This window comes from Ascaphus truei, chromosome 2 (assembly GCF_040206685.1).
Source record: "Ascaphus truei isolate aAscTru1 chromosome 2, aAscTru1.hap1, whole genome shotgun sequence".
NCBI classification, from domain to species: Eukaryota; Metazoa; Chordata; class Amphibia; order Anura; family Ascaphidae; genus Ascaphus; species Ascaphus truei.
In genome coordinates this window covers 472,319,953-472,347,276 of record NC_134484.1, presented here as the reverse complement: position 1 = coordinate 472,347,276, position 27,324 = coordinate 472,319,953, and the positions used below count along the sequence as shown (strand labels likewise).

General features: G+C 48.9%; 1 protein-coding gene across 1 annotated transcript in view; it reads right to left on the bottom strand.

The window, feature by feature from the left end:
• LOC142488330 (uncharacterized) overlaps positions 1-25,991 on the bottom strand; it is a 109,076-nt gene extending 83,085 nt beyond the window's left edge. Inside the window, exon 1 of the mRNA XM_075588706.1 lies at positions 25,632-25,991. The gene's annotated coding sequence lies outside the window, so the exon portion shown is untranslated. The remainder of the gene's footprint in view (positions 1-25,631) is intronic.
• Between the last annotated feature and the right edge of the window lie 1,333 nt (positions 25,992-27,324).

Below are 27,324 nucleotides of genomic sequence, written 5' to 3'. Positions count from 1 at the left end.
AACAGCAGTTGCCACCATCAAAAATGGCTAAAGAATATTCCGTTCGGACAATTCAGACGAATTAGACGGAACTGCTCAGAGGTTGAGATATATAGAGAACAAGCAGGAGTTCTGGAAACCAGATTCGAAGAAAGGCAGTATAAACAGGATTTAATTGCAGAAGCACATATGAGAGCTCTGAATTTAAATAAAGAAGAACTGATGGTACCCAAGCAAAAAAGAGACACCACCAATAACATCGTTCCATTCATAACAAGATATAACAACGAGGCCCATAATATTAAAAAGATTTTAATGAAACATTGGCACGTGCTGTGCAAAGATACACTATTAAAAGACTATCTGCCAGAAACACCCCGTGTTATCTTCAGAAGGGCGGAGAACATTAAAAACAAATTAGTGCCCAGCGTATACAGGAAGGAAACTGAGATTAAAAACAATAACTGGTTACCTAAACCGATGGGGTTTTTTAAGTGTTTTGAATGCAAGGCCTGTAAGCATGCGATGACTGATAAAATAGAATTCAGCTCAAATGTTACAAACGAAGGGTTCAAGACCAAACAATTCATCACATGCAAAACCAAATACGTGGTATATATGCTCCAATGCCCATGTGGACTCCAGTATGTGGGCCGGACCATAAGAAGTCTTAGGACCCGCATACTGGAACACTTGGGCAATATAAGAAGGGGAATGACCACCCATAGTGTGCCCCTTCATTTTATCCAGAAACATGGGGGGGACCCCTCAGGACTACTTTATAGGGGATTAGAAGTGGTCCCTGAGAATTGGAGGGGGGGTGATAGATTGAGACGTTTACGGCAGAGGGAGACGTTTTGGATATACCGTTTGAAATCCATGTCCCCCTCAGGCCTCAACGTCGACCTCGATATCGCCGCTTTCAATTGAATAAATTTAATTAAATTTTACTGGGCTACTGAGGCATTCATTAAACTATATAGAGTTATGAGGGAGGAACTTTTTACCCCTATCTAGAACCATAAGAAAATTGGATTAGATGTGGGTTTGATTGTATTTCCCCTCTCCCCTTCTTCTTTTACAGTTCCATTCATTTACAGTTCCATTCTGTTACAGCTCCCTTTAGTTCCCTAGATTTTCTTTGTCCAGCGTCAGTTCCCTTTTTAGTTTTAGTTTTTAGTTGTCAGTCTTGTTTTTAGATTTTTAGTTCATAGCTTTTAGATTTAGAATGATAATAATATTTTGTGCGACTATTACAAAAGTGATTAATTTTTAAAATGGAACATATTGCGTATGATCCATTTATAATTGTTTTTTAACCAATGTATAACCCTGACGGGGATGGGTAATTTACTTTTGATATTAAAGGATTTGGGCACTTTTGATAGCCAAAATGTTCTAACTAATTTATATGTGTTTATAAATCTACATGGTAAGAATTTTTTATCTAAATGTTGAGGTTCAAGGAGCAAGTACACTTTGAACTATTATCACCAGATGACCAATTCTGACATATGATTAGATGGACCCCATTGGAGGTCTTAAAACCAAAATACCTGTGAATTTTAATTTTAGTAGAATTTGTATAAAATTGTTTAAATGTGTGTGAAGTTTACAAATAAATTTGACAATACTCTGATAAAATTATCTCATTAAATAATCAACAAGTATGTATTTTATTGCAGTCATCTATTAACCCCTGATGGTTAGGGATATTAATTTAAGTATACAAGAATGTTTTAACTTAAACCAATTCTAAAAGGCAAGACAGTGTGATTACAGAACATGAATTATGTAAATCTCGTTTATAAAAAAAAAAACAAAAAAAAAACATAAAAAAAAAAAAAAAAAAAAAAACTTTGTAATTAGGGCTTTATTAAACACAGCCCGCCCCAATTAGACTTTGATTACACAGGGGGTTTATAAAACTCAGAGACCCCCTCCACGTCAGAATATGAGCCTGAGGAAGTCGATGATTCGACGAAACGCGTAGCTCTAAAGTTCCTGCTGAATTTGGCCCAACGTGGCTCCCGTAGCCGGATCAACCAGGCAGCCATTGCAGATAAGGAGAAAAAGTTTTGTTTTTTTTCCTCCTGCATCACGGACGCGTGATTGGCAATAACGGCTGCTTAAACTGTATCCTGGACTGCACGAGGAGGCCAGGGGTCCAACCACTATGTATGTATGTGAGTCTTGTTGTACCAATTGCTTTTAAAACTAATAAATGTGTTTTAAACCCCACTGACAACGTGCCTCACTTTCTCTACCTACTCCCCCCCCTACTACCACCACTGGGGAGAGTCCCCATCTGATGCCCAAGACTGGAGTTAGAATCCCACGTTGGTTGCAAACAAAGAAGAGTCTACACTGGGGGGAGATGCAGATGGGTTAATTTAACCCCAAAGTTACCAATTTCCTGCAAGGACTCACACATGGCCGTGTGAGTACAGATATATTTATATATTTATTTCAAAACCCTCTAAACCACCATTACCTGTTGTTGGGAGTGACTGGAATTGCTTAAAGAAACCACATTACCGTGTCCGCTTGCACATGGCCGTGTAAGTGTATTTAATATTTTCACCAACCCCCAGCAATATTGTTGTAACCACATTAATTTTATTGTATTTTATTGTTTTTTATTGTCAAATGTTTTTTTAATCCCACGCTCCCCCATTGCTTGTATGTCTCTTTGTCATCCAATGTAACTACAACACACATCGCTGCGAAATGCTCAAAGAACTAGATTGGCCATCACTTGAGACTAGGCGCAAATTTCATCTCTCCTGTCTTGCCTTCAAATACAGTACTTCTTGGGCAAGCTACCTGTCTATCTGAACAAGCTCCTCACCTCTGCCACATGCAGCACTTATCTGAGATCTGACTCCAAGGGACTTTTCAAGGTCCAAGGTTCAACAAAGTATCCAGCCGCTTCTCCTCTTACCATGCACCTCACAACTGGAACAACATACCAGAGACTCTCACAGCCGCCACCAGTCTAAGTTCTTTCAAAACTAAAGCCGTCTCACATTTTAATGTGGTCTGTAACTGTTACATACGCCTATAACTTATTTTCAATAACTGCAATCTCTTCATGTTTAATGTTTAACCCTGTTTCCTAATGTAATGTCTTTATATATAATATATAACCCTGTTCACCTAATGTACCCATGTCTTGGTAACCATGTATCAGTCATCATAACTCTGTGTCAAGTACATATTTGAAAACGAGTGGTAACTCTCAATGTATTACTTCCTGGTAAAACATTTTATAAATAAACAGTGAGATCTTTATATGATGTATATATTGTGACAGAGCCACTGTCCTCGTGGACTAGAGAGCTGGTGGAGTGTGTGGGTTCTAGTGTGCAGGAGGTTAAATTCCTCTGTGGGAGCTTGCTGCACCTTGAACTAATAAAGCCAGCACTCCTAAATGAAGGTTTAAAAAGGCAGGAAATGCCCTGCACAGATGAGCTAGTTTTCACCCAGGAAGGTAGAGTGGCTTCTCTCAACCTGGTTGTTCTGGACCCTTGGACTCCAGGAAACAGGCCTGCGGGGTTCAGCTGGGACTCCCACCCAGGATAAAGATTGCTATGGGCTGGACACAGCCTGATCCCCGGAACCAGCGTTTTAGGCTTGCTGAAGAAGCTACATGGAGACCCAGGGAGGGAATCCCCTGCAACGCCAGATAAGAACTTTATATCTTTCTTTTGCATAAAGACTATTATATTTCTTGTTGGACTGTTGCATTGCAGCATGTGTTTTGGGTTGCTAACCAGCCAGTTAGAAAGGGTCACAGTGTTTAGTTAGTTTCCCTAAAGGGAATAAGATTTTATTTTATGCTTTCTTTTGCCTTAAAGGGATGGTGTACCCATTCTTTAGCGATATTTAAGGATTAATAAAACCACTATAGTTAAGCCTAACACCTGTCTTACTGACCCTGCCGCGAGGGCGCCTTCCACAGTATGTATGTATATTTTTATAGTGCCATTTACGTACATAGCGCGTCACAGCAGTAATACACGTGACATAATAAAACACATAAGGAGAATAAGCGCTTCAGACATGACAGTAACCATAGGAAAGGGGGTCCCTGCTCCTAAGAGGTTACAATCTGAAGGGAAAGGCTGCGTCCATAAATGGACCAGTTGGAGGTTTCAGCCGAGCGCCAAGCTGTTTTTCAGCGCGCTGTCGGCTGAAAACCTCCAATCACAGCACAGCAGCGTCAACGTCACGGCGCCGTGACGTCGGCGCCGTGACATTGACGTCAGTGTGTCGCGGGCGCTTGGCCCAGCGACGTCACTGCCCCGCCTCCAACCACCTCCCCCCGGCTCCCCCCGCGCACGCTGGCTAGCCTGCAAGTCTGTGCAATCGCGCTGACTGAAGCAGGCGAGCCTCAGCGTTAGCGCGCCTCCGCTCTCCCCACACCTCTATGGCCCGGGCCTACGAAGGGAGAGCTTACAGAGGCAGTAAGAGGATGTCATGGTCAGTGCGTCTGCCCTTTGGAGCAGCAGTTCACAATAAATGGGCAAGTGCAAAAAAAAATGACAAGCGCAAACTAATTACTTATTTAACCAATATATAAGGGACCAAATAATATAAGATCCTAATTAAAATAAATAGTGAAATATACACACACATACAATGTAAAGTGACTGAACACACATATATATATATATATATATATATATATATATCAGTGTTCGACAAACCTATACATTTGCTCGCCCCGGGCGAGTGGATTTAACCCCCGGGCGAGTAAATATTGGCCCAAGCAGCACACGTTTGGTACTAGGGGGTAAGTAGATTTTTTTGTGTGGCGAGTAGATTTTTTGGTGAATTGTCAACCAGTGTGTGTGTGTGTGTGTGTGTGTGTGTGTGTGTGTGTGTGTGTGTGTGTGTGTGTGTGTGTGTGTGTGTGTGTGTGTGTGTGTGTGTGTGTGTGTGTGTGTGTGTGTGTGTGTGTGTATATATATATATATATAAAACATAATACTGAGTTAAGTTATGGTGAGTAAAAAAAGTGACAAAAACCCTCCACAGGAAAGCAAATATGCATATGAGCATACAGTTATATTTGCATATATATATATATATATATATATATATATATAAAAAGTGACACTGTGTGCTCATTTGCATGTCATTTCCCAGAATCCCTTGCTGCAGTGGAAGTGCTGTATGCTGGGTGATAATGGGGAAAGGCGGGGTTGCAGACCTGCCTAAGACATGCAGATGAGCATACAGCTATATTTGCATATATATATATATATATATATATATATATATATATATATATATATATATATACAGTATATATAAAAACTCTAGTGAAATAGTGAAACTGCAGGTCTGAGAAAATGTTGTTTTTAAACAACACAGAAATGCAGCAGGAAAACAAAGCGCAAGATCACCAGAGTGTGTGTAATAAACACAAAAATACAAAAACAAAACCAAAACACAAAAACCGTGACAAAAGAGGTAGATGAGAAGTGAAAAGAGGATGAATCTCCCACTCACATGTTTGAGGAGCAAGGTAAATCAATGGCGAGTATACTGCAGATATGGTGCTGCAAGCAACCAATGTATGGAAAAAAGAAAAGGCAAAAATAGTGCAATACAATTTAATTTTTAAAAAAAAAGTGGGGGAAGTAATGCACTTACACAGACAGTACTGTAGGTCAAACGCACATAGAACTTGGTGGAGTTGCAGTTAGAATTGGGTGGAGTTGCAGGGGAACGCTGGTTCTTCTTAGTGTCCTCTCTCTCCGTCGTGGCTTGTCGCAGGCCACGTGGAGAAGGCTTGACGGATTTCCAGAGCCTGATATAATAATGCAGACATGGAAACAGGATGCTGGGGTGAATGTGGCGGGGGAAGGGATCAGAATATCGGAGCGCTCACTGTGAGGTGAGTCACCCAACAAACCACCAACCCCGATATCCCTTAACCCCCACTAAACTTGTGTCACACAGAGACCAGGAGTCTGGGCACTACGCGAGTACTCACTATGAAGATGCCGTCAGAAGTGGAGCAGCCGTGGATCTGTCCGTTGAGCAATAGTGTTCCAGCCCAGGTATGTAGAAGGATATAAAATGCGGAAGAGGCGGTGCACTGATATCTAGATAGTAATGGAGTTACAAACGCAATTGAATGAAAAAAGCGGAGTTTAAAAAACGAGTACGGATGTAAACGCCTACGCACAACTCTGACAAAGTTCCCACGAAACGCATTGGAGTCAAGGCTCTTCCGCATTTTTTATCCAAAAAAATAGCAGACTTCTTGCATAAATTCTACGCAGACCTATATAATCATCCAAACATTAACCTGGATCAGCAGGAAGGATTCTGGAGAGATGTGAGACTCCCTCAGCTTTCAAGAGAACTCCAAAAATATTCCGAACATTCCCATCACCGCAGAAGAAGTCTCTAGAGCGATTAAACAGCTTAAATCACTTAGAGCTTCAGGACCTGATGGTTACTCGGCCAAATATTTTAAACATATGACTGTAGAAATAACATCTGGTAGAGGAATAAAATCAAATAATGTCACTATGAGAAATCCCAGTAGGTTTCCGTTCCTCTAAGATCAGGTGTGTCTGCTAAATTGCATAGATTAGGAGCAGGGGTGCGCACATTTTTTAAGCTGTGCCCCCTGCCTGCTCTCCCCTTACCTCTTTTGCCAGCGTAATTTGACATTGCGCTGCCATAGCAAAGAGTCCCACCAAGCTTCCGAATCCCAGTAAATGACGTTGCAGAGGCCTCACGCGATCCCCCGGCATTTTATTTAAATGCCTTGGGGAAGAGTGCGTAAACTCTACAACAACCGCCCCCCCCCCTCCCAGAAAAATCTCAAAACCCCCAGTTTGCGCACCCCTGGATTAGGGCAGGAGTGCGCAAACTGGGGGGCGACGCTTACAGAGGCCCCGCGCTCTTCCTGAAGACATTTAAATTAAATGCGGGGGGAATGGCGAAGGCCTCTGTAAATTCCCTTACCTTGGCTCAGACGGCTTCTGGCGATGTGTCGCCTGTCAGGGTTCTGCTCGCCACAAACCAGGACCGGACCGCGAGGCTGAGGTGGGGTTGTAAAAGCACCGACCTGAGACCACGCAGGCTGATCCGGATTGCGCAGTTCGTAGTCATATGTCGCAGGATCAGGATTGGAGAAGACAGCGTCGTCGTTGTAGAAGCCAGGGTCAGGATTGGAGACATCAGGATAAACATTGTTCAGGCAAGAGTTCGGCAACAGGTAGTCAGGAGAGCCCCGCTTCAGCTTAGGAGCGCGGGGTTGGCCTCTGCGCGAGCGACGACCATGGCCCATGGTACTGGTCACAGGAGATGGTAGGCAGACCAGAATAGCACACCGCTTTGCTGCACGGGTGCACCAGTGCTACAGCGCAAGAGTCCTGAGCGGCTGGGGAATCCTCTGTAACAGCGCAGGAACCAGGACACGGCCTCTCTAGATTAGGGAAAGAGTAGGCCCCAGGAACCAGGAAGCTGAAGATCCACAGGGAAACCTCCGCTACAGTGCAGGAATCAGGAGACTGAAGGGCGCGGGGGATACCTTTGCCTCAGTGCAGGAAAGCAGGAAGCTGAAGACATAGGGGATACCTTTGCTTCAGCGCAGGAGAACAAGCGGGAGCTTGAAGGAAGCTGAAGGACGCAGGACGGAACCTCCGTATCAGCATAGGAGAACAAGCGGCTTGAAGGGAGCTGAAGGACGCAGGGCGGAACCTGGTATCAGCATAGGAGAACAAGCGGCTTGAAGGAAGCTGAAGGACGCAGGACGGAACCTGGTATCAGCATAGGAGAACAAGCGAGGGCTTGTGGCAAAACAGTAGACATCCAGTTAGGACTATGCTCGGACAGGAGCATTATGGGCAAGCAATACTTAAAGGCCAGCGGGCCAATCCCCGGCGGGGGTGTGAAGGTACTGCCCCAAATGAGTGAATGCAAGAAAAGTTTGCAATGAAAGGCTGCACAGCTGCAGTAGATACCAGAGGGAGTGTGTATTGCTTTGAGTGAATCCAGGCTGCAGCAAACCTCAGGAAAGCTGTTCCAGAACTGCACCGGTCTGCAAGGTAAGGTAACCAGTAAACCGTGGAGCGGATTCCTTACAGTACCCCCCCCTTCACGCGAGACCTCCGGGCGAACATGAGCACTCATAGAGTTGGAGGCCCGGGAATTGTTGCTGAACCGTCTAGGATTGGGGCTAGAGTCGTACTCCAGAGACTCATGATTAGTCCTTAGTGTACCCCCAAGCCCCGGTGAGAACTGTGGCCAGACAGGACCATCCATGGGCCTTGGGAACATTGAGTAGTTCCTAAAATTCTTTAGGTAGAAAGGGCATCCGTAAACGAGCAGTTCTTTGGTGAGTACAGTTCTAGGATATAAGATTGATGGAGGAAACATCCTTGGTACATGGCTTGCCTCGCAAAATGTCTTGGAAATCCAGGGCTGTGAAGAACCAGAGAGTTCCAGAGCAAAAACGGTAGAAGAACCCCAACTGAAAGCCCAGTCCTTAATAAAGAAACCTGAATCTAGGATCAGCGGGCCTGATAGTTGATCGAATACACCAGCAGAAACTTTGTAACAGAAAAAGTCTTGGCTGACCACTGCATGTTGGAATTTGCGAGGAATTTTTCCTCTAGAAGGTTCCCAGGTAATGGTTAGTAAGGGTATAGGCTGGTTAGAAGCATCTCCCGGTATTGGTATGGAAGGTGACAAGGCAAGCAGTAAACCAGGCATAGGGACCGAAATCTTGGGATACGTACAGAGTATTTCCAACTGAGAGGAAATAACAGGGGCCACCGAAAATTCAGAGGGACAAAACCATGGTTTAGCAGGAGCAGAGAAGCAAACAACAGTAGAGCTCTCCAATAGTGGAAAATCTTCATTGGGAGATAATATTGTCAGTGAATCAGGAATAGACCTTGGGATCTTCAAATCAGTAGCTTGAGAAAAAGGCAGAGCCAGGGTAGTGGTGGGAGGGAAGCTAACATCAGAAGCTGAAGTCTGTACCTCAGTGACAGGGCCCTGAGAATCAACAAGCAGCAAGTATGAACTATGAAAACTCTTAATGACATGCACCTTAGGAGTACAAAGAGTCTTCTCTAAAACTGCAATGGCCCTAACCACAGGGGTACATAACCTGACAAAAACATGAATTGGTGTGTTTTCTAGTGCAAAATCTCTGATCACAGGACTCCTAACCGATAGTGAGGGTATCTGGGTTTGATTAGAGAAAAAATCAGATGTATTGATAAGTGACATAGAAACACTTACTGAGATTCTAAATTTGCTGGACATGTGAGAAAAAATACCCTTTAAGACAGGAGCTTTAATCTCCCCCCCCGAGTAACCCCATGTTTGCTGGGACATATTTAGACACAGTACTGAGGGACTGGGTTTCAGCAAAGGCAGGACAGCTAAAAAGCTCAGATTTAAACCCCAGGACTTGTAATATGTGCATGGTGTCCTCAGACAGTACTAAGGGAGTGACCGCAGATATGCTGATCCCCAAAGGATTAGCCTGGAGAGAGAAATCAGGAGAGCCCCCAGACAGGATACCCCTTATAGAAAGAGCCTCAGAATCAGAAGGAGAATCATTACCTCTCAGAGTCTTAAAACTAGTAAGACACAATTCAGCGAAAAGGGAAACAGTGTGCAAGCTTTTTACTGATCTATATGAAAAAGCGTCACTTTTGGGAGAAAACCGTGCGTCCGCAAACATTCCTGGGAACACAATATGAACCCCAGGAGAGACATACAGACTACTGTATGCCTTTAACCCTAAGCTTAAAGAGGAGGAGAACTCAGACAGTACATGGGGGTTAATCATAACTGTACTGGTCTCTGAAGTAGGTATTTGGTAAGGAATGTCTGGGAAACCAGAACTTACTGCAGACTCCATAATGTGGGAACTATGCGCTGAAGCAGGGATCACCGCTATGTGGGCGACAGGCTGGTTCAGTGAAATACCCGGGAGAAGGAACTCTGCGACTAAGCTTAGGGAAAAACCTGACTCCTGAATACATTTAACAGGAACCAGAACTTTAGCCGAAGTCTCCGGAGACGAAACTGCGGAAACTTGAGCTGAAGCAGGGGATTTATAGCAAAGAATATCTAGAGACTCCGTACGGTTATGGGAATCCCTCAATGCAACCTCTGCTGTCTGACTTGTGGACTCATTCTCTGAGGCTACAACGAAGGCATTAACTTGGAGGCAGCAAGAATTTACAGGGGTTAATGCAGACAATGCCTGAGAGTAATACATAGGTAACCTTTTCTCTGTATTAGAAGAGCGCAGGAATCTCTCGTCTGAAGCTAGGGGCGTGACCGTGGCTGACAGAGAACAGGGATTTACCAAAGGAAACTCAGAGAGCTGCCCCTCAGGGGTTAATACAGAAATGACCCTGGGAACAGAACTTAGGGATTCTTTCTCTGACGGGGAAAGTACACAGGACTGCCTAGCAGAGGTTAAAGCTGGAAAACCCTCCAAACCTAGAGAGAGGGCTTCTGAGCTAGAAATAGGGGAACTAAGAAACTTATTCTCTGAAATTAGAACCTTAGTGTTGGGTAAAGAAACATATGTATCCTCCAGGGAAACCTCACAGGACTGATCGGCAGGGGTTAACGTAGACATATCATTAGTGTCAGGGAATCCGGGCATACAATCAGAGCTTGGGACTGTGGCAGTTACTACGTTGGGAGATATTGGTAATAGTTCCGTTTGGTCATCTCCCGGAGAGGGAGATACGTCCCCCGGTTTAGCAACAGGACTGGCAGCCGAGGGAAACCGCCAAAGGACCGCGTTAGCGGCTAAGAGACGATCCTGTTTTAACAAGCAATCATCCAATACACAGGAAAGTAAATGCAGCGTCTCGTGAGCGAGAGCCACCATGACGGAAGGGTCCGGGAGTACTACAGGAATGTCCAAAGATAAAGCCAGGGCATTGAGTGTACTACAGGCGTTGACCAGTTCCACAGGGCTCACCTTATCCCCAGTTAAAGGGGAATCAGGGGAGAAAACACTGTTTGCACTGGCCAAAACACTGGCCAGATACTGTTTTAAGTCTCTGAGGCAGTAAGCCTTATAAACCAGATTATTACGGCATTTCTTTTGCAAGGGAGTCAAGCCCTCCGACATAAATGGATCTTCCATCAGGGGTATTATATCGCACAAATAATCATTCTCAAACTGGGACTGGTCTACAGACCGGGACAGGTCTTTAGGAAAAAACTTACCAACCCACACCTCAGCGGGGTCCGAGTTTGTGAGGCCGAGCATACTGTCAGGGTTCTGCTCGCCACAAACCAGGACCGGACCGCGAGGCTGAGGTGGGGTTGTAAAAGCACCGACCTGAGACCACGCAGGCTGATCCGGATTGCGCAGTTCGTAGTCATATGTCGCAGGATCAGGATTGGAGAAGACAGCGTCGTCGTTGTAGAAGCCAGGGTCAGGATTGGAGACATCAGGATAAACATTGTTCAGGCAAGAGTTCGGCAACAGGTAGTCAGGAGAGCCCCGCTTCAGCTTAGGAGCGCGGGGTTGGCCTCTGCGCGAGCGACGACCATGGCCCATGGTACTGGTCACAGGAGATGGTAGGCAGACCAGAATAGCACACCGCTTTGCTGCACGGGTGCACCAGTGCTACAGCGCAAGAGTCCTGAGCGGCTGGGGAATCCTCTGTAACAGCGCAGGAACCAGGACACGGCCTCTCTAGATTAGGGAAAGAGTAGGCCCCAGGAACCAGGAAGCTGAAGATCCACAGGGAAACCTCCGCTACAGTGCAGGAATCAGGAGACTGAAGGGCGCGGGGGATACCTTTGCCTCAGTGCAGGAAAGCAGGAAGCTGAAGACATAGGGGATACCTTTGCTTCAGCGCAGGAGAACAAGCGGGAGCTTGAAGGAAGCTGAAGGACGCAGGACGGAACCTCCGTATCAGCATAGGAGAACAAGCGGCTTGAAGAAAGCTGAAGGACGCAGGGCGGAACCTGGTATCAGCATAGGAGAACAAGCGGCTTGAAGGAAGCTGAAGGACGCAGGACGGAACCTGGTATCAGCATAGGAGAACAAGCGAGGGCTTGTGGCAAAACAGTAGACATCCAGTTAGGACTATGCTCGGACAGGAGCATTATGGGCAAGCAATACTTAAAGGCCAGCGGGCCAATCCCCGGCGGGGGTGTGAAGGTACTGCCCCAAATGAGTGAATGCAAGTATAGTTTGCAATGAAAGGCTGCACAGCTGCAGTAGATACCAGAGGGAGTGTGTATTGCTTTGAGTGAATCCAGGCTGCAGCAAACCTCAGGAAAGCTGTTCCAGAACTGCACCGGTCTGCAAGGTAAGGTAACCAGTAAACCGTGGAGCGGATTCCTTACATCGCCATGGCAACGCAGCGTCAAATGGCGCCCTAGGGTCATGTAACATCAGAACGTCGGAGGTAAGGAGGGAGGACGCTAGCAGGAGGGGGGGGGGAGGGGGCGCAGGGGAAAACATTTGCGCACCCGTGTATTAGAGGACTTTCATAGGCCTTTATTGCAGGTATCTCCATCCAGCACAAGTAGAGGGACTGCAGTGGGGCCTATTTTTATGTGCAATGTGTTGAATTGTCTGTGTATGTATTATATGTTTGTCCAGCCATTAGGGCTCCAATGGGTTAACCCATTAGTACAAGGTGATAATGTCTCCTCTGTAGGATCTGTCTAAGTTTGCCTAGACTGAAGCCGTGTGTATTGATCCCGAGTCTGTGTCCATAGATAGACAGACCGAGCGGACGTGTCTGCTCGCTGAGCGATCAGACTGACTAAAGGCAGTGATCGCGTCTATACAGCGTGCGGGCGGAAGCGGGCGCGCGATGCGCGAGAAATCAGTCAAAACTGATTTTTCAGGCAGTCACGTGAGCGGTTCGCCAAATGAGGGCGAACCAGCTCCGTGACATCACTGGCCGCCTATAGACACGCCCCCGGACGGCGCGCGTACTAAGGTCTCAGCCTCTGCGCGCCTCCGCACGTCTGCAGTTTCTATGGACGCAGCCTAAGGCCTTGCCCCCGCTGCCTACTACAGCGTCCGCTGTGGCGGACGCTGCACTGACGAGAGCCCTCCCCTCAATGGCACCGGGCCGCTGCGAGGGGGGGCCGCAGCTCTCGGGCGATAGTTGCTCCTGCTCTCAATACAATTGAGAGCAGGACTCGCGTCGAGCGATTAGGCACGCCCCCCGGCGGTACAGCCAATGAGGGCGAACCTGCCGGGTGACGTCATGGCCGTGCCCCCGTCACTCCCCCGCCACTCCCCCTTCCATTATCTAGTCAGGAAGTCATTTATTTTTCATATTGCTAAGTGATACAATGCTAGGTAAAAAAACATATTTGAATGCCGTTTTCGTTCTACCCTTAGTTAAATTAAGCATTGACACCAAGGCAGGGAACACCATCTGTTTGAATGTGTCTCAGATGTGCTAATTAAGCAGACAGAACCAAACTGTCAGGTGACTTTTTAGGCCCATATAAACCCAGTCATAACAGCTTTAGTCTGCATGCAGCACATGTCCAAGTGGCCCATTATAAGTGGCAGGACTATTGAACAACTGAAGTTTAAAAGGAAGTTCTGAAGAAGTGGACACCCCCAACTGGCCCTGATTCCTGCATTTGAACTACGCTGGAAAGGAGGGGATCATCTATACCAGACTGCATCATTACTGCTGTAATGCTGCTTTTACCATTTATATTTGCTGTGTTCACCTTCTCAAATTATGCACTTCTTTTTACCAGCCTCAATATGTCTCATACTCTATTCATATATCTCCATCTCTTCTTCCTTCACCACTTCTCTGTTCGCATTAACTCCTTTCTTATCTGCGTCCTCTGACACCACACAGCTATATCCCCTGCACTAAAACACACCCCTACAAATCATCTTCACACATTCTCTTTCTACCCATGCTTCTCCTCCTTGCTTCTGGGGACATCTCTCCAATCCTGGTCCCTGCTTTATTCCTACATGCGCTCGTCCTCGCCTGCCAATTGCAACCTCTACTCCTTCTGGTGTCAACCCCTCCAACCTCATACCCATCCCCTGCCACCCTCCCTCCTCTCGCCCTTTCTCCTGTGCCCTTTGGAATGCTCGCTCCCTTTCTAACAAGTTTCTCTCTGTACATGACTTTTCTCTCTCACTCTCTGCTCCTATTTGCTATAACTGAGACCTAGCTCACTTAGTCTGACTCTGCTCTGGAAGCTGCCCTCTCTTATGGTGGCCTTTCTTTCTCCCACACTCCACGCACTGATGGCAGGGGTGGAGGCGTGGGGCTCCTGCTCTCCTCTCTCTGCCATTACCGAACCCTTCCTATTCCTCCCTCTCTTGCTTTTCCCTCCTTTGAGACTCGCACTGTGCAGATCTTCTCTCCTCTCCATGTGGCGGTCATCTATCGCCCACCTACCTCTACCCATCCCCCTTCTGCCTTTCTCTCTCACTTTAAATCCTGGCTCTCTTTCTTTCTGTCCTCAGACTCCCCTGTTCTTCTCCTTGGGGACTTCAATTGCCACATTGATGACCCCTCTCTCCCTTGGGCTTCCCGTTTTTTCTCTCTAACATCTTCTTTTGGCTTTCAACAATGGACTACAGCCAGCACCCACGAGGATAGTCACTACTTAGACCTGGTTTTCACAAAAACTTCTCTCTCTCCGATTTCTCCATTTCCTCTCTCATTCTCTCTATCTCGCTTCTCCCCTTATCCACCTCCATCTACCCCCCGGTTCTGCAGAAACCTGCGCTCTATTCACTTACCTGACTTTGAGTCCACTTTACGCACCTACCTCTCCTCTCTCAGCTCTGCTACAGACCCGGACAACCTGGTCAGGAACTACAACTCTGTCTTATCCTCCTCTCTTGATCTACATGCCCCGCTTTCTCTCTGCCGCCCTCGTCCTTCTAACCCTAGACCCTGGCTAAATTCCCACACGCGCATGCTGCGTTCCTCCACTCTTTCCTCTGAACGCCTCTGGAGGAAAGCTCATACTCTCGCAGACTTTCTTCACTACAAATTTATGCTATCCTGTTTCAACTCTGCCCTCTCGCAAGCTAAACAAGCCTACTTTTCTTCACTAATCAACATGCACAAGTCTAACCCACGCCGACTGTTCTCTGTCTTTGATACTCTACTCAAACCACCATCAGCTGCCTCTCCTTCCATCTCCGCTCAGGACTTTGCTGACTATTTTAGGGAAAAAGTGGAATCCATACGTCAGAACATCCCCTCTGTTTCTTCCTCCCATCCTACACCTCTTCCTAACTCTCCTCCTGCCTTCCTTGACTCTTTTCCCACTGTCTCAGAGGAGGACGTGTCGCTGTTGATCACCTCTTCTCCCTCTACCACTTACTCTCTTGACACCATTCCCTCCCATCTCCTAAAACCTCTTGGTCCTACTATAATCCCTACGCTCACACACATTTTTAACTCCTCCATCTGCTCTGGAACCTTTCAATCCTCCTTCAAAACATGCAACAGTTATACCCTGGGTGGGCAACCCTGTCGCCATTCGCCACTTGTGGCGAATTGGCTGTAAAACTGTGGCGAACAGGGCCGCCAGGACACTCAAACCCCCCCTTTCCCCTTCCGTGGTAAGGAGCGCGCTCCAGCGGTATGACGCGCTCCTCTCCCTCCAACACCCCAGCCCGCTCCAGCAGGCGCGTAACACGCGCGCTCCCTCCCCTCCAAGGCCGCTCCATGACGCGCTTCCCCCCCCACCCGAGCGCGCTCCAGCGTGACGCGCTGACGGCCGCCCGCCACCACTGCCGCCCGTCACCATTGCCCCCCGTCCGCCTGCCACCACTGCCCGCTCGCCACCACTGCTGCCCGCTGCTGACGCCGCGATCTGATAGGCATTGGTGGGGGAGGGGGGGTGGGGGGTGCTTTCATGGGTGCTGGGGGGAGATGAGGGGAGATGAAGGGTGCTGAGGGGAGATGAAGGGTGCTGAGGGGAGATGAAGGGTGCTGAGGGGAGATGAAGGGTGCTGAGGGGAGATGAAGGGTGCTGAGGGGAGATGAAGGGTGCTGAGGGGAGATGAAGGGCGCTGAGGGGAGATGAAGGGTGCTGAGGGGAGATTAAGGGTGCTGAGGGGAGATGAAGGGTGTTGAGGGGAGATGAAGGGTGCATGGGGGAGATGAAGGGTGCTGAGGGGAGATGAAGGGTGCTGAGGGGAGATGAAGGGTGCTGAGGGGAGATGAAGGGTGCAGGGGGGAGATGAAGGGCTGGGTGTCTGTATGTGTGGCTGGGTGTGTGTGTGTGTGTGTGTGTATGTGTGGCTGGGTGTGTGTGTGTATGTGTGGCTGGGTGTGTGCGTGGCTGGGCGTGTGCGTGGCTGGCTGGGCGTGGGCGTGGCTGGGTGTGTGCGTGGCTGGCTGGGCGTGTGCATGGCTGGGAGTGTGCGTGGCTGGCTGGGCGTGTGCGTGGCTGGCTGGGCGTGTGTAGGCTGGCTGGGCGTGTGCGTGGCTGGCTGGATGTGTGCGTGGCTGGCTGGACGTGTGTGTGGCTGGCTGGGCGTGTGTGTGGCTGGCTGGTTGTGTGTGTGTGGCTGGTTGGCTGGGCGTGTGTGTGGCTGGCTGGACGTGTGTGTGGCTGGTTGGCTGGGCGTGTGTGTGGCTGGCTGGTTGTGTGTGTGTGGCTGGTTGGCTGGGCGTGTGTGTGTGTGTGGCTGGCTGGGCGTGTGTGGCTGCGTGCGGGCAGCTGGCAATGGCTGCTTGTATCTTTGTTATGTACCTAGTCACGTCCTGGCTGTGCCCCTGATCATGGATTTGGGAGGGAATGAGATGAGGGGGGTGAAATTAGATGATGGTGGTTGGGGGTGGACCGAGAATATATAAATAGCATACCCCCCACCAACTGTGTGTGTGTGTGTTTTCATCATTTGCGTCTGACGCAGTTGTTACTGAGTAGTCAAAGTGTTCATGTTTTCAATAAAATTGTTCAAACAATGTGTGTTTTAAATTTTCGCATGCGCAACATAATACCTAAATTCTTACACGGTGTGGCTATTTTCACATCTAATTCGCCACACCTGTGGCTACATTGAAAAATTGGTTGCCCACCCCTGAGTTATACCATTACTGAAAAACAGCAAGCTTGACCCTACCTGTCTTTCTAACAACCTTACACCTGCTGTACAAACCAAAGTTTCTGAATGTCTCTCTGCTATATCATCCTGGATGGCCCTCCGCCGCCTTAAACTCAACATGGCTGAGGCGCATGCGCGATGGTGAGGAGAGTAGCAGCCTAAGCTGAGAGCTCCCGCACCCGCCGCATAAAACAACGACAGACTAACATTTAAAAATCACTTTACCCGACAATAAATACTACGCACAAACAGGGGAATACATCAGGATGGCCCCACAACCTACCAAAAAAAAATCTACCGGCGACATGCGCAAGTATGTGAGCCGAGCCGCAACGCGGGGGGCCGAGGCTGAAATGGCGCCGGGCTCCATAGCGGGATCCGACTCCGATCGGGAGGAGGAGAGAGAGGACGCGGCAGGCCAGCTCCCGGTACGAAGATGCGACTTCGACCGGCTCTATGCCAATATGAGGTCGCTCTTCCGTGCCGAAATTCAAGAGCTTAAACAAGAAATCCAAGGCCTGGGAGAACGCACAGGGGCATTGGAAGACAGCATGGCGGCCTCCAACACTGCGGCGAGAAAGGCTGAGAAGAGAGCAAACCACCTGCAGGCGCAAATAGCGGAGTTGGCTGAGCGGCAGGAAGACGCGGAAAACAGAGACCGCAGAAGCAACCTCCGCATCAGAGGCATCTCTGAAGACGTGGCGGATATTAAAGACTTTATAACCCAGGCTGGAGCTGGCTGTCTGTGTTATTACCGGGGGTACCTGCGTTGGAGCTGGCAATGGATCGTTGCCACCGGGCCCTCCGGAGTAGGCCAGTGGCCTCCGACCACCCTAGAGACATTATCGCTAGGATGCACTATTATAGCACCCGAGAAGCTGCGCTCCAATCAGCCCGGGGCCCCGAGGCATGCAGTTTCGAAGGCACATCCATTCAATTATACCAGGATCTCTCCCCTATTACCCTGGCTCGCCGAAAGAAGCTCCAACCGGTTACGAAAATACTGCGGGACAGGGCAGTAAGATACAGGTGGACCTTCCCATTTGGACTACTGGTCCTGCGGAATGGGAAGGCCATCTCGATGAAGGAGCCGGAGGAAGCCCCAGAGTTCCTCCGCAACCTAGGACTGGAGAAAGGCCCTGTCTCAAATAACAACAGGGAGCGGAGTCCACCTGCAGAGTGGCAAAAATCCCCCAGCCCCAAAAACCGCAAGACCCGGGCGACAGAGGAGGAGGGGTAGAGCGGCGCCCTAAAAGACAAAGTTGAGTTGGCCACAGTTAGGCCCTAGTTTTTCCCTGACTCTCGCCAGAACTACCCTGAAAAAGTGCACAAAATGCACGGCAGACGTCCCAGCACGGACCGGAGATCTCTGGATAACTGCTCCTAAAAGAATAATAGACGCGGAGCCAAGGCGGCATCCTCTTACCTTAAGTGCCGGTCGTAACGAGGGAAAAGAATACCAGGAAATCCCCGTGACACGCAAGACCAAGAAGATGGCGACGCCAGACCGCATGGAGGGATCACCAGCACCTACCGGAAGTGGAGGTCGTTTCGGCGGGAAGAGCCCACGAGGAGACATCCGCTTCCCCCGACGTCCGGCGACTCAATGATGGCACCCGGAAGGACGTCACCGGAAGCAGCGAGATGGCCATCTTGGATGGGGCACACCCCATCGGACACAGGAAATCCCGCGATGCTCTGGCCTCCGGATGCCAGTTGCCACCGGAACCGGATGTGCAGCCCTGGCAGGGATAGAGCTATGACTATAGCGGCAACAGCCGATCTCTCCCTCGCCCTTCCCCTCCCCTTCCTCTCCCCGGCTGTGAGGGGGGAGCCCTCGGGGACGGGGGGAGAGGGGTGCACCCCGAAGGGCGAATCCTCAGGACCGGGCATGTTTTCCATGCGCCCCCCCACACATCTCCCCCCATGGGCAGGCCGAACGATAAGGTTAAAGCTGGAAGCGCTTGGCCCGCGGCGGCGCATAAGTAGGGGGGGGTAGACCCACAGACTCTTCCCCCCCCCCCCACGTTCAAACTTACCAGCTACTTGCCCACACGCACACCCCCCCCCCTCCCCCTCCTGCCTCCCCCCTCCCCCCCCCCTCCTGCGCATTAAGTCAATGCAAGAAGCATGAGCACCCAGCTCTTTAACAAACACAGACAAACACTTTAGACATGCAGACCAGGGTTGTGGCCTACAGAGACCAATCATAGATAATAAACACACCCTTGCCCAACACCCATCATGCGGGGCCATGGTTCGCCCCCTCCCCCCCCCCCGCTCCCCCCCTCTCCCCCCCCCCGCTCTCCCCCTCCCCCCCTCCCCCCCCCCGCTCTCCCCCTCCCTAGGATTAGAGGGCGAATTAACAGGGAGACTAAAAGTTTCCGAAGCCAAGGGGACAGCGAGGGCATAAGGGAAAATATGTTATGAAGTTGTTGTTTACCATGCTATTAAAAAGAAAGTTACTTGTTCAAAGGCGGAGGCGGGATGCGCTACGCCCGCCATCGACATGGGACTCCAAGCGGGATCCTGGGTCTTAGCCCCAGGGAGACCCGCACAAGACCCCACTGGGCCGGTACATCTGGGACGAGAGCCCACCCCCACAGGTGGAGGTGAGGTGCCTAGGTCCGGACCCCCAGAAGGGGCAGTTATGGTACCCTGGGAGGACTACTCTCATTGGGTCACCAAATGTTTATGTCATTATTTATTTGTTATGTGTTCTACCCCTATGTCTGCTCCCTTTTGTTTCCCCCGCTCCCAGGCCAAAGACACACGAGGACGCACTCTTGGCTCCAGACGTCCTTGGACAACTAGACAACATGGGTCCATCATCCAGACCGCCACCGTTAAGAGTCACACAAAAAGCACAAATGGGTAGGGACCTCACAATCATATCCCACAATGTGAAGGGGTTTAACAGCCCCCAGAAACGTCGACTGGCCATGACTGACTATAGACGACTGAACCCGGACATTATCATGTTACAAGAAACACACTTCTCCCGACGCCACTCCCCTAAGTTTATTGACAGTAGATATCAGACCTGGGTGTCAGCCGCAGCAAATAAAAAAAAGAGAGGAGTCGCAATTCTATTGCACAACCGCCTATCATTGGATATTACCATCACAAAGAGGGATGCTAACGGTCGGTTCTTAATAGTGGTCGGGACCATTCGTGGCCAGCCACTCACTGTAGCAAATGTATATGCCCCCAGCGACCGCGCAGACTCCTTCTTTGATCGTTTTTTCACGACCCTTCAGAGAATAGCACAGGGTGCTATAATTTTAGGTGGGGACTTTAATCATACTCTCGACCCTCACACGGACAGATGCACTGTAGGCGGACTTAAAAATCCACAGGGTAGAGCTGCCTGGATCAGGGGCCTCCGGGCCAACAACCTGGTTGATATCTGGCGCGAGCAACACCCAGGGGAAAGAGAATACACATTTTACTCCCACCCACATGACCGCTATAGCAGGATAGACTACCTCTTTGTGACCAACAGAATGGTTTCGCAGATCGCCCACACGGGAATCCATGATATTTCATGGTCAGATCACGCACCAGTAGAGCTGCGGTGCACAGATTATGTGCTTGACAGGCCCGGAGCGACATGGAAACTCAATGAGTATCTAATTAAAATCCCTGAGGTGGCACAATCAATAGAGGGAAAAATCAGGACATATTTTGACGAGAACACGGGTAGCGTGGCATCTCAGTCTATCCTATGGGAGGCCCATAAGGCGACACTCAGAGGAGAACTCATAGGGATTGCTAGTAGGCGGAAGAAAGAAAGGGAAAAAAAGATTCACACTTTACAATCAGACCTAAAAACCCTCTCCGCCCTACACAAACAAAATAAACAAGCCCAAACCCTTAAGGCATGGCTAGATACCAAAACGCAACTAAATTTACTGATGGCCTCCCGAGCTGAGAAGGAGCTGACCTGGTCTAAACGGAAATTCTATGAACGTGCCAACAAGCCAGATACCCCGCTTGCCCGTAAACTCCAGAATAGGAGTAATAACTTCCACATACAGTCAATTCGAACTAATAAAGGTGGCCTCACTTCTGACCCTAAACAAATTGTCGAAGAGTTCAAAACATACTATGAGACCCTATATGATGGGGCGAAGGTCTCCCATTGTGAGACCACTCATAGGCAGCTGAAGACGTTTCTGAAAGAGGCAAATTTGCCCAGATTGAGCAGATTGGAAAGGGACGCGCTGCAGGTGGATTTCTCAGGTGAGGAAATATCTGAGGTAATCAAATCACTGAAGTCATCGAAGGCCCCAGGCCCCGATGGTTTCTCTAACTTATATTACAAAAAATTCCGGAAATTATTAGTCCCTCACCTGACTAGGCTATATAACTCATTCTTAGATGGGGCCCCTATCCCGAGCCAAATGCTCCAAGCGTCCATATCAGTGATCCCCAAACCAGGGAAGGACCCAGCTGACTGTAAGAGCTATCGACCAATATCGCTGATCAATTCTGATACTAAAATTTTTTCCAAACTATTGGCAAACCGTTTAAACACGGTAATGCCCAAGCTGGTCCACCCAGATCAAGTAGGGTTCATCTGCGGGAGGCAAGCGGCAGATAATACTAGACGGATCATAGACTTAATAGATTTGGCCCAGAAACAGAATAGCCCGTCTATGGCACTTAGCTTAGATGCCGAAAAAGCCTTTGATCGAATTGATTGGCCCTACCTTAAAGAGACGCTTGGGGAGTTCGGCGTGGGAGGGAGAATGCTGAGCACCATTCTAGCTCTGTATCATGAACCGAGGGCGAGGGTCCGGCACCAGGGCTTCCCCTCGGAGGAATTCCCGATACAGAGTGGCACCAGACAGGGTTGCCCCCTGTCCCCACTACTATTCGCGCTATGCATAGAGCCCTTGGCGGCACATATTCGTAATAACCCAGATATAACAGGAATCCAAATTCATGACCAGTCACACAAGGTGGCCCTGTATGCGGACGACATTATCTTAATGTTAACAAAGCCCCTTACCTCCCTGCCAAACGTCTTCAGCCTACTAGATAAATTTAATAAGATCTCGGGGTTCAAAATTAACCAAACTAAGTCAGAAGCTCTAAATTTAACCTGCCAAAGGCTACCGCAAAATTGATAGAACTAAATTTTAACTTCTTAATGGCAAGTCTCCTCGATTAAATACCTAGGGTTAATATCACCAAAGAATATAGCGCCCTATACAAAGCTAACTACCCCAGACTGATAAGGACCCCTATTGGAGGATCTCAGACTCTGGTCAGGCTATGCAGTCTCCTGGATCGGCAGGATCCAATGCCTCAAAATGAACCTCCTCCCCAGAATCCTGTACCTATTTCAGACACTTCCGGTGCAGGTGGCCAGGGCTGACATCCTCCGCCTGCAGTCCTCAATGGTGAAATTCGTCTGGGGTAATAAGAAGCCCCGTATCAAAGCTAGTATATTAATTCGCTCAACACTACGAGGAGGACTAGGGGGTACCCTTGCTTGTTGGCCTACTTCCGAGCGGCACAATTGACTCAAAATAGTACAGTGGCACTTGCCTACGGTTCTCCGGAGGTGGGTGGAACTGGAACGTAATTGTAGCTCCCCGGTGGAGTTACAGGATTTAATCTGGCTTCCACAGCGAGTACAAAAATACATGGGGATACCGCTTGCGACTATGAGGAGCTCGTTGGCAGTTTGGAGGGACACCAGACTCAGATGTGCGCTTACCACCCAGCACACATATATGACCCCGTTTGTAGGGAACCCTGATTTCGCCCCGGCATGCCAGGTGGGACATATGGGGGCCTGGAAAACAAAGGGCCTCACAAGGCTTCTACATCTGAAAGGTAGCCCGCTACTTAAATCATTTGACCAAATTAAATCTGAGACCGGGATATCAAACTCCGAATTCTTTAGATACCTTCAGGTTAGAGCCTTCTATAACAAAATCCCTAAACGCCCGAAGCGTACCAATTTCGAGCAGCTGTGCTTCAAGAGGAACGGACACCTCGGGACTTACTTCTACGATCTACAGAGCGGTAGTCTGCCTGAGACCACAGACGATACCAAACTGACTTATAGACAGGCATGGGAAACGGACTTAGGGGGAGACCTTAGAAGACAAAGACTGGGACACTATAGTGCTGGCGGCGGCCAAAAGCTCGATCTGCACAACCCTGAAGGAGAAACGCATATAAAGTCCTCATGAGGTGAGTACCTCACCCCAACCCGATTAGCAAAGTTTGTGAAAGGTTACCCCCCATTGTGTCCCAAACAATGTGGGGAACAAGCAGGACTTTGCTGCACATGCTGTGGGGTTGCACCAAAGTGGCACCTTTATGGGAGGAAATCCAAAATTGGCTAGAGAGAATTCTCGGAAGACCGGTCCCCTGGACCCCTGGCTGTTCCTGCTGGGCAGGCGCAGGCGGGGGCTAGGCAGACCGGCACAAAAACTGATTGCACATTTGCAACAGCCATGAGGTGCGAACTCGCGGCATTGTGGAAGCAACCAGACTTACCCACGATGATGAAAATTCGGAACAGAATCTGGTATGTTTGCCGGATGGAACAATTGACGAGTCTGGTCAATGACTCCGGCACAAATTTTCTAAAAGTATGGGCCCCTTGGCTAGACCAATCTGACATCCCTGGGGTGAATGCCACCAACATTCTGCAGTGATAATAGAAGATGCGTTCTCCTTCAGGGCAGCGGCACAGACAACGATAGGTTAGAACACCGATAGGGCAAGACACGCGATGACCACGCAGAGACGGGCAGTCGGCTCCCTCGAAACATTATAGTGCCGGTGGCTCAAGAGCACAATCCGGAGACACATTCCATCTGGCCGTCCTAACTGGCCGTCTTACTTGGCCGCCCCCCTCCCTCCCTCCCCCCCCCCTTTTTTCTTTTCCCTAAGTCTGTCCGGTATGTCTTGTAAGTCTGTAATTTTTATTTCTCCCGCAGTTGATGCTGTTAAATGAAATGTTGGGCTATGGGGCACTCATATAGGATAGTGGGTTGTCAGATATTGTGTGAACTGTACCCTGACCCAATAAAGAATTTTTTGTTGAAAAAAAAAACTCAACATGGCTAAAACAGCCTTCCACATTACTGTTGGAACTACGATCATTCACTCAGTAGCCCAAGCACGCTGCCTAGGGGTCACATTAGACTCCTCTCTCACATTCGCCCCTCACATTCAAAACATATCTAAAACCTGTCGCTTTTTTCCTCCGCAATATAACAAAGATACGCCCTTTCCTCTGTTGCTCGACTGCTAAAACTCTGACTCAGGCCCTCATTTTCTCCCATCTTGACTACTGTAACTCCTGCTGTCCGGCCTTCCTGCCTCTCACCTGTCTCCTCTACAATCTATCCTAAACGCTGCTGCCAGAATCACTCTACTCTTTCCTAGATCTGTCTCAGCATCTCCCCTCATGAAATCCCTCTCCTGGCCTTCCGATCAAATCCCGCATCTCACACTCCATTCTTCTCCTCACTTTTAAAGCTTTACACTCTTCTGCCCCTCCTACATCTAAGCCCTAATTTCTCGTTGTACACCATCCAGACTCTTGCGTCTTCTCAAGGATATCTTCTTTCTCACCCCCTTTGTATCTAAAGCCCTCTCCTGCTATAAACCTTTTTCACTGACTGCCCCACACCTCTGGAATGCCCCTTCCCCTCAGTACCAGACTAGCACCCTCTCTATCCACCTTTAAGACCCACCTTAAGACACACTTGCTTAAAGAAGCATATGAGTGGAACTGTGGCTATTCTGAACACATGATACATAAAGCTTGGCCCCCTGCAGACGCACTTACCAGAACTCCCTCCTACTGTCTCTGTACGTTCTCCCTACCTACCAATTCGACTGTAAGCTCCTCGGGGCAGGAACTCCTCTTACTTAATGTTACTTTTATGTCTAAAGCACTTATTCCCATGATCTGTTATTTATATTATGTTATTTATTTGATTACCACATGTATTACTACTGTGAAGCGCTATGTACATTAATGGCGCTATATAAATAAAGACATACAATACAATCTTATGAGACATCATTGGATGATGTGTCACTGGGGTTTTTTTGTTTGCTTTCCTCTGGATCAAAATACTGTCAATACAAATATAGGATAAGTAACCGTCGTCTAAATTTAGTACAGGTTGAATTTGATGGACATTTGTATATTTTCAACCTGATCTACTATGTACAGTCATTTTGCCTCTCACCGGGGTCTGAATCCTGAACAAGCAGCAGTACCGGCACCATGTAAACAATAACACTGAGTTTGAATCAGGGGAACCTGGTTCAATTCCTGGTGTCAGCTCCTTGTGACCTTGTGCAAGTCACTTTATCTCCCTGTGCCTCAGGCACCAAAAACAGATTGTAAGCTCATCTGGACAGCGGCTGCGTCTGTAATAATACTATGTGCTAATGAGGGGGAAAAGCGCTATATTACAATACAGATTATTATTATATACATACAAATAAAGAAAACATAAAAAGGGATTAAGCAGATATATTAATATCTCATGATTACCTTGTTGCTGCTTGTGAGTGAGTCCTGCCGGCCTGTGATTACTCCCTGTATTCCTCCCTCACTGGTCCCAGTCCCCTGCTGCCCAGTACATTAGTGGCTATTTGCCCAGACTGCAGGTCTCAGGAGGCCGGGATGTGAGCAGCTAATGAATGTCTGAAGCTTCCTATTGTGCAGGAGAAGAGGACAGTCCCACTACCCTTATGGGGGTTTACTGCCCGTTTATCCTCTGCCCCTCCTTTATCAGCCCCTCAGCAGCTGCTCATTTCTCCTGCATGATAACACAGCCCTGTCTGTACCTGGAAGGGGACATCTCATATTTATTCGGCTCTCTCCTGTAAACCAGATATTCCCTTCTGTGTCCCTCACATCCCCCTGCTAGCTGTGTCCCCTCCCCTCTCTCCTGTGTCCCCTCCCCCTGCTAGCTGTGCCCCTCCCCTCCCTCCTGTGCCCCCCCCCCTGCTTGCTGTGATGTTTCTGCCTGTGCTCACACCTCCCCCTGCTTGTTCTGTGCAGACACAATTTGCATTTACACAGACAGAGCTGATACACAGACCAGTGTGTAACTTTTTTTGGTTAAGGAACCCTGTAATTATATTGTGAAATTCTGAGGGACTCCAACCCTCTCTAATTAGGGTGACCAGATTTATAAAAGTAAAAACCGGGACACGTTAATTTAAAAAAAAAATAAAACATGACGACCACCAACTGCGCCCCTTCTCCTATGTGTCTCTCCACCCCTCTTTGTCCCCTCTTCTCTCACACACACCCCAAATTCTCTCCCCCATCCCTCCATTCTCTCTCCCCCGGTCTCTCTCCCCCTATCCCTCATTCTCTCAGTCCCCCATCCCTCCATTCTCTCAGTCCCCATCCCTCCATTCTCTCTCCCCCCCCATGCCTCCATTCTCTTCCCCCCCCCCCATGCCTCCATTCTCTTTCCCCCCCCCCATGCCTCCATTATTCTCTTACGACCCCCCATGCCTCCATTCTCTTTCCCCCCCATGCCTCCATTCTCTTTCCCCCCCCATGCCTCCATTCTCTTTCCCCCCCCCCATGCCTCCATTCTCTTTCGCCCCCATGCCTCCATTCTCTTTCGCCCCATGCCTCCATTCTCTTTCTCTTCCCCCCCATGCCTCCATTCTCTTTCGCCCCATGCCTCCATTCTCTTCCCCCCCCCCCCCCATCTCTCCATTCTCGTTTCCACCCTTCCCATTCTGTCTCCCCCATTCTCTGTCTTCTCCCCCATTCACTGTGTGTGTCTCTCTCTCCCCCCCATTGTGTGTGTGTCTCTCTCACCCCCCATTCTGTGTGTGTGTCTCTCTCTCCCCCCCTCCATTCTCTGTGTGTGTGTGTGTGTGTTTCTGTCTTCCCCATTCTGTGTGTGTCCCTCTCTCCCCCATTCTCTGTGTGTGTGTCTCTCTCCCCCCATTCTGTGTGTGTGTCTCTCTCCCCCCCATTCCGTCTGTGTGTGGGTGTCTCTCTCTCTTCCCATTTCTGTGTGTGTGTGTGTGTGTGTGTCCATCTCTCTCCCATACTGTGTGTGTGTCTCTCTCTCCCCCATTGTGTGTGTGTGTGTGTGTGTGTGTTCTCTACCCCCTATTATCTCTGTATGTGTCCCTGTCTCCCCCAGTTCTGTGTGTGTGTCTCTTTCTCTCCCCCATATTCTCTCTCCTCCATATTCTCTCCCCTATATTCT